The sequence below is a fragment of the Cajanus cajan genome, chromosome 2 (assembly GCF_000230855.2).
Source record: "Cajanus cajan strain Asha chromosome 2, NIPB_CcT2T_4, whole genome shotgun sequence".
In the NCBI taxonomy this organism is placed as follows: domain Eukaryota; kingdom Viridiplantae; phylum Streptophyta; class Magnoliopsida; order Fabales; family Fabaceae; genus Cajanus; species Cajanus cajan.
In genome coordinates, this window is record NC_138518.1 from 24,099,815 (window position 1) to 24,110,436 (window position 10,622).

Sequence of the window (10,622 nt, forward strand, 5' to 3'; positions counted from 1 at the left end):
ATTATCTTTAATCGTTTTAAACCTTGGTTCAATTTCTAGTAATCACTAAATGTCATTACTCTTGTTTTGAACGCATACAAATGAAGCATTAGCATACATTCATTTCTCTGTTTCACGGGATTATGCAAACCATGAACAAAAAATTCAATCTTGATGAACAAATACTATTAAGCATGGAAAATACAAGGCTTAGAACAAGAAGATGCAGTGAAATAAATAGACCTCAATGAGCATTAAATTAAGTTAGAAAGTGTTACAAGTTTAGGGTTCCATGGAGGAAGACAAAGAAGAAAACAAAGAGAGAAATGGAAGAAGAAAACGAAAAATGAGTAATCTGTATTCTCAATACAACCAGAGAAGAAAAACGTGAAGAAAGAGTTCTAGAACAGGGAAAACATAAGATAAGAAGGAGAGAAACGTGGTCACATCAAGTCTGCCCACTTGGTGGCTGCATGGTCAGCCCTCACGACCTAAAAGAAACATGGTCAAACCCTAAAACGAAAGTCGGCCTCCTTCCCATTTGTCTGGCCCAAAAAAGACTAAAACAAGGTTAACAAAAATGTAAACATGTAGCTGATGTGGCACTGATGTGGCATGTTGATGCTGACATGGTGCTTACGTGGCCCTTTATCTCTTGAAGTCCAAAAATAATATCTAAGCCCGAAAATGCTCCACAATTAACCTGAAAATAATTGATAAGCAACAATTAGACCAAGTGAATCAGAATTAATTAAAATTCGAATTACTGGCCCAATGAAGCCCAAATAGTGAAACTGTACAATTAATAAGCGATTAAGCCCAAATCAAGAATTAAAATAAGTAAAAGAAGATAAATAAATATGGGAAAATAATGACCTATCAAATTCCCCCAGACTTAGCCTTTTGCACTCTTGGGCAAAATCACGAAGCAAAGCAATGGATATATAAATTCAGAAAAACAAAGAGAGCCACATGGAGAAGAAAAAAATCAAAAACAACAACACCCAAACAACAGAGTTACATACTCCTTGTTGAATCCTGGGGAAGGAGAGGGATAAACAACATGCAACACACAAGGAGCCAAAGAAGCCAGATGCCTATGAACATCATCTAAGTATTTCTAAACATGGCAAGGAGAGCAGTCAGTCCAAGAGGTGAATGAAAAGCAACAAAACCTCACAAGATATGCACTGTATCTCTGTATCTCTCAAGTGTCTAGGCTACTATATACTCTTAAAGAACTCATGAAAAACAAACAACAGATAGACTTGGCAAGCCTCTAGAATCAACACCCAAAACACATGCACAAAAGGATCAAAAGGTCTTTTTAGGGTTGTAATGAGGCCAAGGACAGGGTAGAGGATAATATATGGGATAAGTAACTGCAACCTAGAGGAACCAGAGGAGCAATTGGGAATAAGTCAAGAATAAGCATAAGAAGTAAACCCAGAAACTTCTAATGACCTCTACAATAATCAATCCTCTTTCCTTTGCCTCAGATAACTTCTTTTTTTCATTTTTCTAAGAATTGTGAACAGTACACACAAAATTTTTAAATGAGATAAGATAAGATGCTCAGAGAAGTAAAATGTAAAGCATGAGGAATCAACTAGCCAATATATATCATCCAATGAAACACACACACACCCTTACACTTATTCAAGAACTCATTCCCAAAATAATTCCAAAGCTCCAATACTCACTAAGGTTAAGGTAATCATGGTTTTTCACTTAAGGCTTGTAATGAGCTTTCAAAAAAGAAGGGGAAATAGGCTCAGCAGGGGTTATCAGAGGAGTTAATTCAAGGTAGGCTTATTTGGCTAGAGGCTTATTAGAATCAAAATGCCTTAATCTTTTCCAAACATGCATGTGGACCAAGAAATATCAAACAGAGTCAAGCCAAGGATATTGTGCAAGCAATCAAGAGGCAAAACACACAAGAAAGAGCAAAGAAAGGGTCAAAACCTCACACAGGGTAAATTTATCACATTCAAATCAACCTTTCAAACCTCATAATCAACTTGCCAAGCAAAGAAAGGAAGGGATTTCAATCCATAAAACATCAAGTAACTCATATCCAAGGGTGAAGCAAGTGCCTACAAACTATCCAAACCCAGAAATCAAAGAGAAGCATGCAAAATTGTGCATAAAACTTAAAACCTAAACATAAAGCCTAAACCAAAAATGAAAAATAAACCCTAAAATCATATAACCAAAACAGTCCCCCCCACACTTAAATCAGACATTGTCCCAATGTGGCACACACATAAGATCAAAGCAATCAGAACAATCAACAGAATTGGACACGTGCAATAAAATTAAAGAAAAAGGGAGGGAAAGAAAACTCCCTAAGTCATGGTGGGAGAGTAGGAGGGTCGAGCAGAGACATCTCCTCTTCAAATGCATTCAACAGGGAAGGAATGCTGAGGAAAGGCTTCAAACGGTGCCCATTAACTTTGAAGCTCTTGTCTGTGGGTTCACTTTGGATCTCAATTGTACGATAAGTAAAAATATTAGTAACAACAAAAGGTCCAATCCACTTAGAATGTAACTTACCACCCATGAGACCGAGCCTTGAATTATACAGTAAAACTTTCTGCCCAACCGTGAAGTCCTTTCTAGCTATCAAACTATCATGGAACTTCTTGGTTTTCTTCTTGTAGAACTTAGAGTTCTCATAGGCTTCCAGGAAGATCTCATCAAGCTCACTCATTTATAACTTTCTTTCTTCTCCAGCCTGATCAATACAGAAGTTGCAAGTTTTCACAACCTAGTAGGCTCGGTGTTCTATCTCTATAGGAAGATGACATGCTTTGCCAAAGACAACCCGATAAGGAGACATCCTTATGGGTGCTTTGTAAGCAGTCCTATGTGCCCATAGAGCATCCTCTAGCCTATTGCTCCTATCTTTCATGTTTGGCTGCACAATCTTCTCTAAGATCCTATTCATCTCCCTATTTGAAATCTCGGCTTACCCATTAGTTTGGGGGTGGTAAGGTGTAGAGACTCTATGAACAACCCCATACTTCCTGAACAAGGCCTGCATGGATCTGTTACAAAAATGGGTGCCCTGATCACTAACAATAGCTCTGGGTACTCTAAACTTGCAAAATATGTTAGATCTGAAAAAATCCACAACAACCCGAGCATCATTAGTTCTGGTGGCTTTGGCTTCCACCCATTTCGAAACATAATCAACAGCTAGGAGAATATATGAAAAACCAAAAGAGACAGGAAAAGGACCCATGAAATCTATACCCTAGACATCAAAGACCTCATAGAATAGCATGGGTTGTTGAGGCAGCTGCTGTCTCCAAGAAAGGGCTTCTCCTACTTTCTGACACTACTCACAAGTACTACAAATCTTCCACGCATCATTGAAGATGGTGGGCCAGTAGAAACCACAGTCAAGCACTTTGCGAGCAAAAGTTTTCCTAATTCTGATAGCTAGAGCAAAAGTTATGGTCATTTGACATTTTGCTGAAAACTATTTAAAAAAATTTTAGTATCTGCAAATTTGGACAAAAATGGGTGCCCCTGCTATTTTTTACACAAAATATAGGTTGAAAGAAGCTACCACACAAAATTTGAGGCAAAAATAACAAGTCTAGCTATCAAAACCAAAAATCACAATTAATTGGAAAATTTAGCTTCTATTCAGCACTATTCACGCACCACATTTTGCACCACATTTTGCACCAGATTTGTAACACTTCCGCACCATTTTCCCACAGTTTTAGAACCTGAATAGATGACTAGTAGGGAGAGAAAAAAGAGTATGCCTACACACACTAAAATGAAAATAGAATACACATTAAAATCAAAACAAAGTATGGCGCACCAAAATAGAGCAAAAGCTACACCAAATATGCACCAAAACCGCACCAAAAAAAGCACCATAATGCACCAGAACGCACCAAAAAAATAGAGTTACCCTACTAACTCACCACACTTCACAATAAACACACGGACAGAGACACACTAACATACACAAACACAAACACAAAAATAACACAACATACACCATATTATGAACCTTTGGTTGGAGCGTTGCTCCCCGGCACCGGTGCCAAATTTGATCGGTGTCGTACCCGATCAAATAAAATATGAAATTTGTAGTACTAGGAAGTGACTCCTAGGTCATCTCTCAAGGAGCAACAATGCCAATCTGAGGTTCATGTAATACAAACAAACACACAGTATGGGGGGTTTTCAAATTCAAATGAACATAAACGTCAATAGTAATCAATAAAATAGTACACTTTCCAACTCAGTCATCACACACACATCATTGGTTCAAAAAATTATCTTCAATTGAAGCATTAGCATACATTCATTTCTCTGTTTCACGGGATTAAGCAAACCGTGAACAAAACATTCAATCCAAATGAACAAATACCATTAAGCATGGAAAATACAAGGGTTAGAACACGAAGATGTAGTGAAATAAACAGAGCTCAATGAGCATTAAACTGAGTTAGAAAGTGTTACAAGTTTAGGGTTCCATGGAGGAAGACAAAGAAGAAAACAAAGAGAGAAATGGAAGAAGAAAATGAAAAATGGGTAATTTGTATTTTCGATACAACCAGAGAAGAAAAATGTGAAGAAAGAGATCCAGAATAGGGAAAACGTAAAAGAAGAAGGAGAGAAACGTGGTCACATCAAGTGATGGAAAACTTGTTGGAGACCCGGATTGATGTTGAGTTTCCTTCAAGCTCCTCCCTAGATCTTGAACTCCGTGATTCTTCCTATGCTTGGTTAAGGTCTCCTATGGAGGAGGAGGCCTTATGACCACCACGGTTGGTGGAGAAACTCTCCCAAGAGGCGCCACTCCTTGAAGAAGAGATAAGCCCCTTCAATTCTCACCACACTCTTCTATGGAAGGGATAAGAGAATTGGATGCACTCAAAGAGGTTTAGGGACTTTTGGAAGAGAGAAAATCTGAACTCAATTTCAGAAAATGAATTCTCAATACATCAAAAGTGTTTTACAATGAAGGAAAAACGAAAATATAGGAGTAGGAAGCTTGGAGAGCAAGCTAGTCTTAACCATGGTTCACTAGGAACCATGGTAAGGTCTAGCTAACCATCCATGGTCTAGAGGCTTGGAGAGCAAGCTACTCACTTAGCTTGCTTAGTAAGTAAGCTAAGGAGAAGCTTGTGCTTCAAGCTTCTAAGCATGAGAAGAACCAAGCAATTTGGCCAAGTGTGAACACAAGTGTGAACACATCTAGGTGGGTGGCTCTTTGGAATTAATTTACTCCAACCGGTTTTGAAATTGTTAATTTGGTTTAGTTAGGTTCATCCAATGTGAATGGAACCTAGCTAAATCAAATCTATGAAAAATTAGGAGTAAAATGAGTCCAATATGTAAATTTTAGCCTAGGACCACCTTTGGCTAAATTGCTAGGAGCACTCTCTAGCTTACTAAGGACACTCTATTTTGCTAATGCCACTCCTACTAGAAAAACTAAGAAAAGAATGTATTTCTAGGTTAGGTTAAATGGAGTCAAAGTGTCCAAGTAACCTACCCTAGAAACAATATACAAAAGCTACTAAAAAGGAAATAAAGTGCCTCAGAAATACAAAGGCAAAAATGCACCTATACAAGTATCTACTATATACAAGGTACAAGAAAACAACTATACAAGTATATACAATGGAGACTCCTTAGCTCAACCTTCACCCTTCTTGGTCTTACCTCTTCCAAAGGGATCCTTGGGGATTAGATTTCCATCATCAAGTCTGCCCACTTTGTGGCTGCATGGTCAGCCCTCGAGGCCTAAAAGAAACATGGTCAAACCCTAAAATGAAAGTGGTCCTCCTTCCCATTTGTCTGGCCCAAAAAAGACTAAAACAAGGTTAACAAAAATGTAAACATCTGGCTAATGTGGCGCTGATGTAGCAAGTTGGTGTTGACATGGTGCTTATGTGGCCCTTTATCTCTTAAAGTCCAAAAATAATATCCAAGCCCAAAAATGCTCCACAATTAACCTGAAAATAATTGACAAGCAACAATTAGACCAAGTGAATCAGAATTAATTAAAATTTGAATTACTGGCCCAGTGAAGCCCAAACAGTGAAACTGTACAATTAATAAGCGATTAAGCCCAAATCAACAATTAAAATAAGTACAAAAAGATAAATAAATAAGGGAAAATAATGACTCATCACACTCACTAAGAGAAGTTATCTTAGATTTACACAAATATACAAGGCTATACAAGAAAAGATGTGGGTTTGGTTTGATGTTTACTTTTTCTTATTGCTCGTTGCTTCTCTTTTATCTTCTTCTCTTATTTTGTCTTGATATTTATAGCCTCGTGGTAAATCTGCTCATTGTTTGAATTTGAAAGTGTCCTTTGGAGCAGAGCTTCCCGTTGGTGCAGATAACAGTTCGTTCATGGTTATGTAGATCTTTCATTTAATGCATTTGATCTTGCATTAAATGTTTTCTTGTCAAATCTGTGTTACGTGATGTCTTTTGTGTAGTTTTTTTTACTTTTATGTCTGACTTCAATCATAACCTAGCTTTGTTTATCATTTTTTCGTCATTATAGCTATAGAGGCATTGTCTTTTTTTGAAAAGTAGGTGTACTTGCTCTAACACACGCAACTTTGACTTGTGGATTCATGCTTGCCTATTTTCCTTCTTATTTTCACACTTTTGATGACTTCATGTGCTCTTCTATGAGTGTAGACGATATGTGATATTCTTCGTTGTGAATAGTGGACTTCAGACGCTTTTCAATATTCTTCGTCTGCATCTTGAATTTAAGTCTTTGTCTACGAGATAGACTTTGACTTTTCCTTTCATTTGATCAGTCGTGAAGATGGAAGACCTTGGTTGCATTTGGAACGCTTCTTCTTCTTTATGTTATCCAACGTCTGATACTTTTGTTGACCTTTGACAAGTAGAGTGTTTCATCTTTTATGTATTGTATTTCGTCTAGCTCTTGATCGTCTGATGTTTTGTTCAGCTCATGCAGGCTTCATATGTGTAATGATGCGTACTTCGCTCTTCAGTTTTTCCTATCCTTATATTTATCTGAAGCACTAACATGTTAGAAATAACAATATGCATTATATTTGTCATGTTCAAAACCTTGTTGGGAATTTTTTCGTCTGACTTAACAATCTCTCCCTTTTTGATGATGACAAATATAATTTATCTATTTTTTTATAATCTATCAATTTGATTCAGATACAATATAACATTCATATAGGTTTATGCATATCAAATGATTTATCAAAGTTCGTATGATACATATAAAGCATTTAAGAGTTCTAAGGCTCTCTGCCCCTTAGTATATGTTCTCCCCCTCACTTGATTATTTTATAGACAAGTTTGATAGATTTTTCTACTTCTCCCCCTTTGTAATCATCAAAAAGAAATAGGGGTAGACAGAACAACAATTTATTGTTCACCTATCAATTCCATTCCTAGCCTATCTCTTAGCCAGATGTATCTATCTTCTTGAAGGGGCTTGGTAAAGATATATGCTAGTTTTCCTTTTATTTTAACATATATCAGTTTGAAAGTTCCTTTTTACACATGATCTCTAATGAAATGATGCTTTATCTATATGTGTTTATGATGGCATCCTAGCTTGCATGAACATGAGATGGTGAGCAAGGAAGAGGACGCCTACTCCAAGGATCAAGTTCTTCAAGGTGGGGCGTGATTTTAGGAGGGATTGTGAGAGAATGGACGAAAAGGGAAGATGTGGAGGAGGTGTTTGATGAAATGTGTGAGAGGGCACTCTAGGGTTTGGCTCACTCCAAGGTAGTTGAAGGCCACTTCTAGGGTTTGCTCTCAAGGTAGAGATAGGTATTGTATTGGCCGAATTTAGCCAAGGGAGACTAAGGATGATATAAAGGCAAAAATGCTCTCTTTATATTCAATATCTAAAGTATTTACATGATGCATAGCCTAGGGTATTTATAGGAGTGAGAGGCATCTAGGGTTACATTTAGGGTTGCATTGGCCGAAGTTCATAATGCCAAATGCACACTAAATGAAACTCAAATGAACCCTAGATGCAACTTGGTGGCCAAGGATGGAATCTTTTGGTTTTGTTAGGCTACATCTAGGTACATGATAAGACCATGCAACCTTTGCCCTCCACTTGGGCCTAAGCCTTTCTACACCAAAAATAGGTCCAATAGCCACAAAAATACGTCTAGGTTTTTGTTCCCACCCTAATCAAATACCTTAGCCCAAAAAGAAAAACCTATGATCTAAAGCACCCCATAATACAAGGGTAAAATGGAAAATACAAAAGAAAATAAACCCTATGACTAAAATACCCCAAAATACAAGGGTAAAATTGGAAATACAAGTAAAATAGATTCTATGTCTAAGATACCCCAAAATACAAGGGTAAAATAGGAAATCAAAGACAAGGGTAAAATAGGAATAAAAATAAATGCTATGCTAATAAAAACTTAGGAGCTAAGGTCCAAAAGTGGCCTCACTCCTCCTATGGTTTTTCAACACTAACCCATTCCTTTTGCTTCCTTGAATACATCACCTCTTGGAATTCTTGGCCTTAATGTTATTCCATTAGTTTAGTCCTAGGGATTTTTAGAGATGCTAATTGCAATAGTGTTATCGCAAAGTATAGGAATACTACTTTCAAAAAATGTCGTAGTCTTCCAGATGATGTTTGATCCAAAGCAATTGCGTGAGGCATTGTCCTGCAGCAACATACTCAGCTTCGCAAGTTGATAAGGCAATCGTGCTTTGTCTTTTGCTAGTCCATGAAACTAAGTAGCGTCCAATAAAATGACATCCTCCCCTAGTGCTTTTTCTCTCCCACTTGTCCCCTGCGTAATCTGCATCACAATATCCTAGTAGAGAAAAGTTCTGGCTTCTATAGAAGTTGATCCCTAAGTTAGCTGCTCCTTTGAGATATCTCAAAATACATTTAACATCTTGTAAATGTACCTCCTTAGGTCTTACTTGAAATCTGGCGCAAACGCAGACGCTGAACATAATGTCAGGTCTGGATGTTATTAGATATAAGAGTGAGCCTACCATTCCTTGGTACATGGTACTATCTACATCTGGTGATTCTTTGTCCAGACCAAGAGTAGACAATGGATGCATTAGAGTCTTCATTGATTTTGCATCTTCCATCTTATACTTTTTTAGCAACTCTTTCGTGTATTTCGTCTAATGAATTTTGATCCCTTCGTATGACTAGACAATTTGAAGTCCTAAATAGAACTTCAGTTTTCCTATCATGCTCATCTCAAATTCATCCTGCATAAGTTTAGAAAATTCTTGGCAGAGCTTTTCGTTAGTGGCACCAAATATTATCTCATCTACATAGATTTAAACGATTATGAAATCATCTTTTAGTTCTTTTCTAAATAGGATGCTGTCAATTTTCCTCTTATGAAATTGTTGCTTATTAGAAAAGAGCTTAGTTTATCATACCATGCTTGTGGTGCCTGTTTTAGTCCATATAAAGCTTTGTTTAGTTTGAAAACATGTGATGGTAGCAATTCATTTTCAAAACCAAGGGGTTGGCTTATGTAAACTTCTTCTGAAATGTTTCCATTTAAAAATGTGCTTTTAATGTCCATTTGATATAATTTCATATCAGTACATGCGGTAAAAGCAAGCAATATTCTAATTACCTCTATTCTAGCAATAGGTGCAAAAGTTTCGGTAAAGTCAATACTGATGGAGGACCATCCATGGAGCTTCATGTGAGACCCATCACTAAGCCAATGGCTAGGAGAGTGGAAGAGGATAGGGAAGTCAAAACCTTAGAAGACATGCTTCTCAAGATTAAAATACACTAATCACTCTCCTAAGCTTTGATAGCCTTGAATTTATCATTATGCCTATTTTGCCCTTGTCTTTGATTTTCCATTTTTACCCTTGTATTTTGGGGTATCTTAGACATAGGATCTATTTTACTTGTATTTCCAATTTTACCCTTGTATTTTGGGGTATTTTAGTCATAGGATTTATTTTCTTTTATATTTCCCATTTTACCCTTGTATTATGGGGTGCTTTAGATCATAGGTTTTTATTTTTGGGCTAAGGTATTTGATTAGGGTGGGAACAAAACCTAGACATATTTTTTGCAGCTCTTGGACCTATTTTTTGGTGTTAGAAAGGCTTAGGCCCAAGTGGAGGGCAAAGGTTGCATGGTCTTATCATGCACCTAGATGTAGCCTAACTAATCCCAAAGATTCCATCCTTGGCCACCAAGTTGCATCTAGGATTCATTTGCATTTCATTTGGTGTGCAATTGGCTTGTGAATTTCGTCCATGCACTCTCCAAATGCAACCCTAGATGCCTCCCACTCCTATAAATACCCTAGGCTATGCATCATGTTAATACTTTGGAAATTAATGAATTTGAGTGAGCCTTTGTGCCTCTTCATTCCTTCCTTAGTCCCCTAGGAACTCCATGGCCCCCTATCCTCTCCTCTCTACCTAGAGTGAGCTTGGGTCTTCCTTGGTTGGCCTTCATCATCCTAAGTGAAGTGAGCTAGCCTAAAGGAGCTACACCACCAAACACCATCCATTTCTGTCCTTCATTTTGTGCGTCACCCTTCACCTTCTCAAACACCAAATCCTCCACTTCTATACCCTTGAAGAGATCATCCTTCACATCATAT

The 10,622-nt window shown here is 37.4% G+C and overlaps 1 pseudogene; it reads right to left on the minus strand.

The window, feature by feature from the left end:
* Positions 1 to 8,616: 8,616 nt before the first annotated feature.
* On the minus strand, positions 8,617 to 9,120 carry LOC145954846 (secreted RxLR effector protein 161 pseudogene; annotated as a pseudogene).
* Positions 9,121 to 10,622: the final 1,502 nt, after the last annotated feature.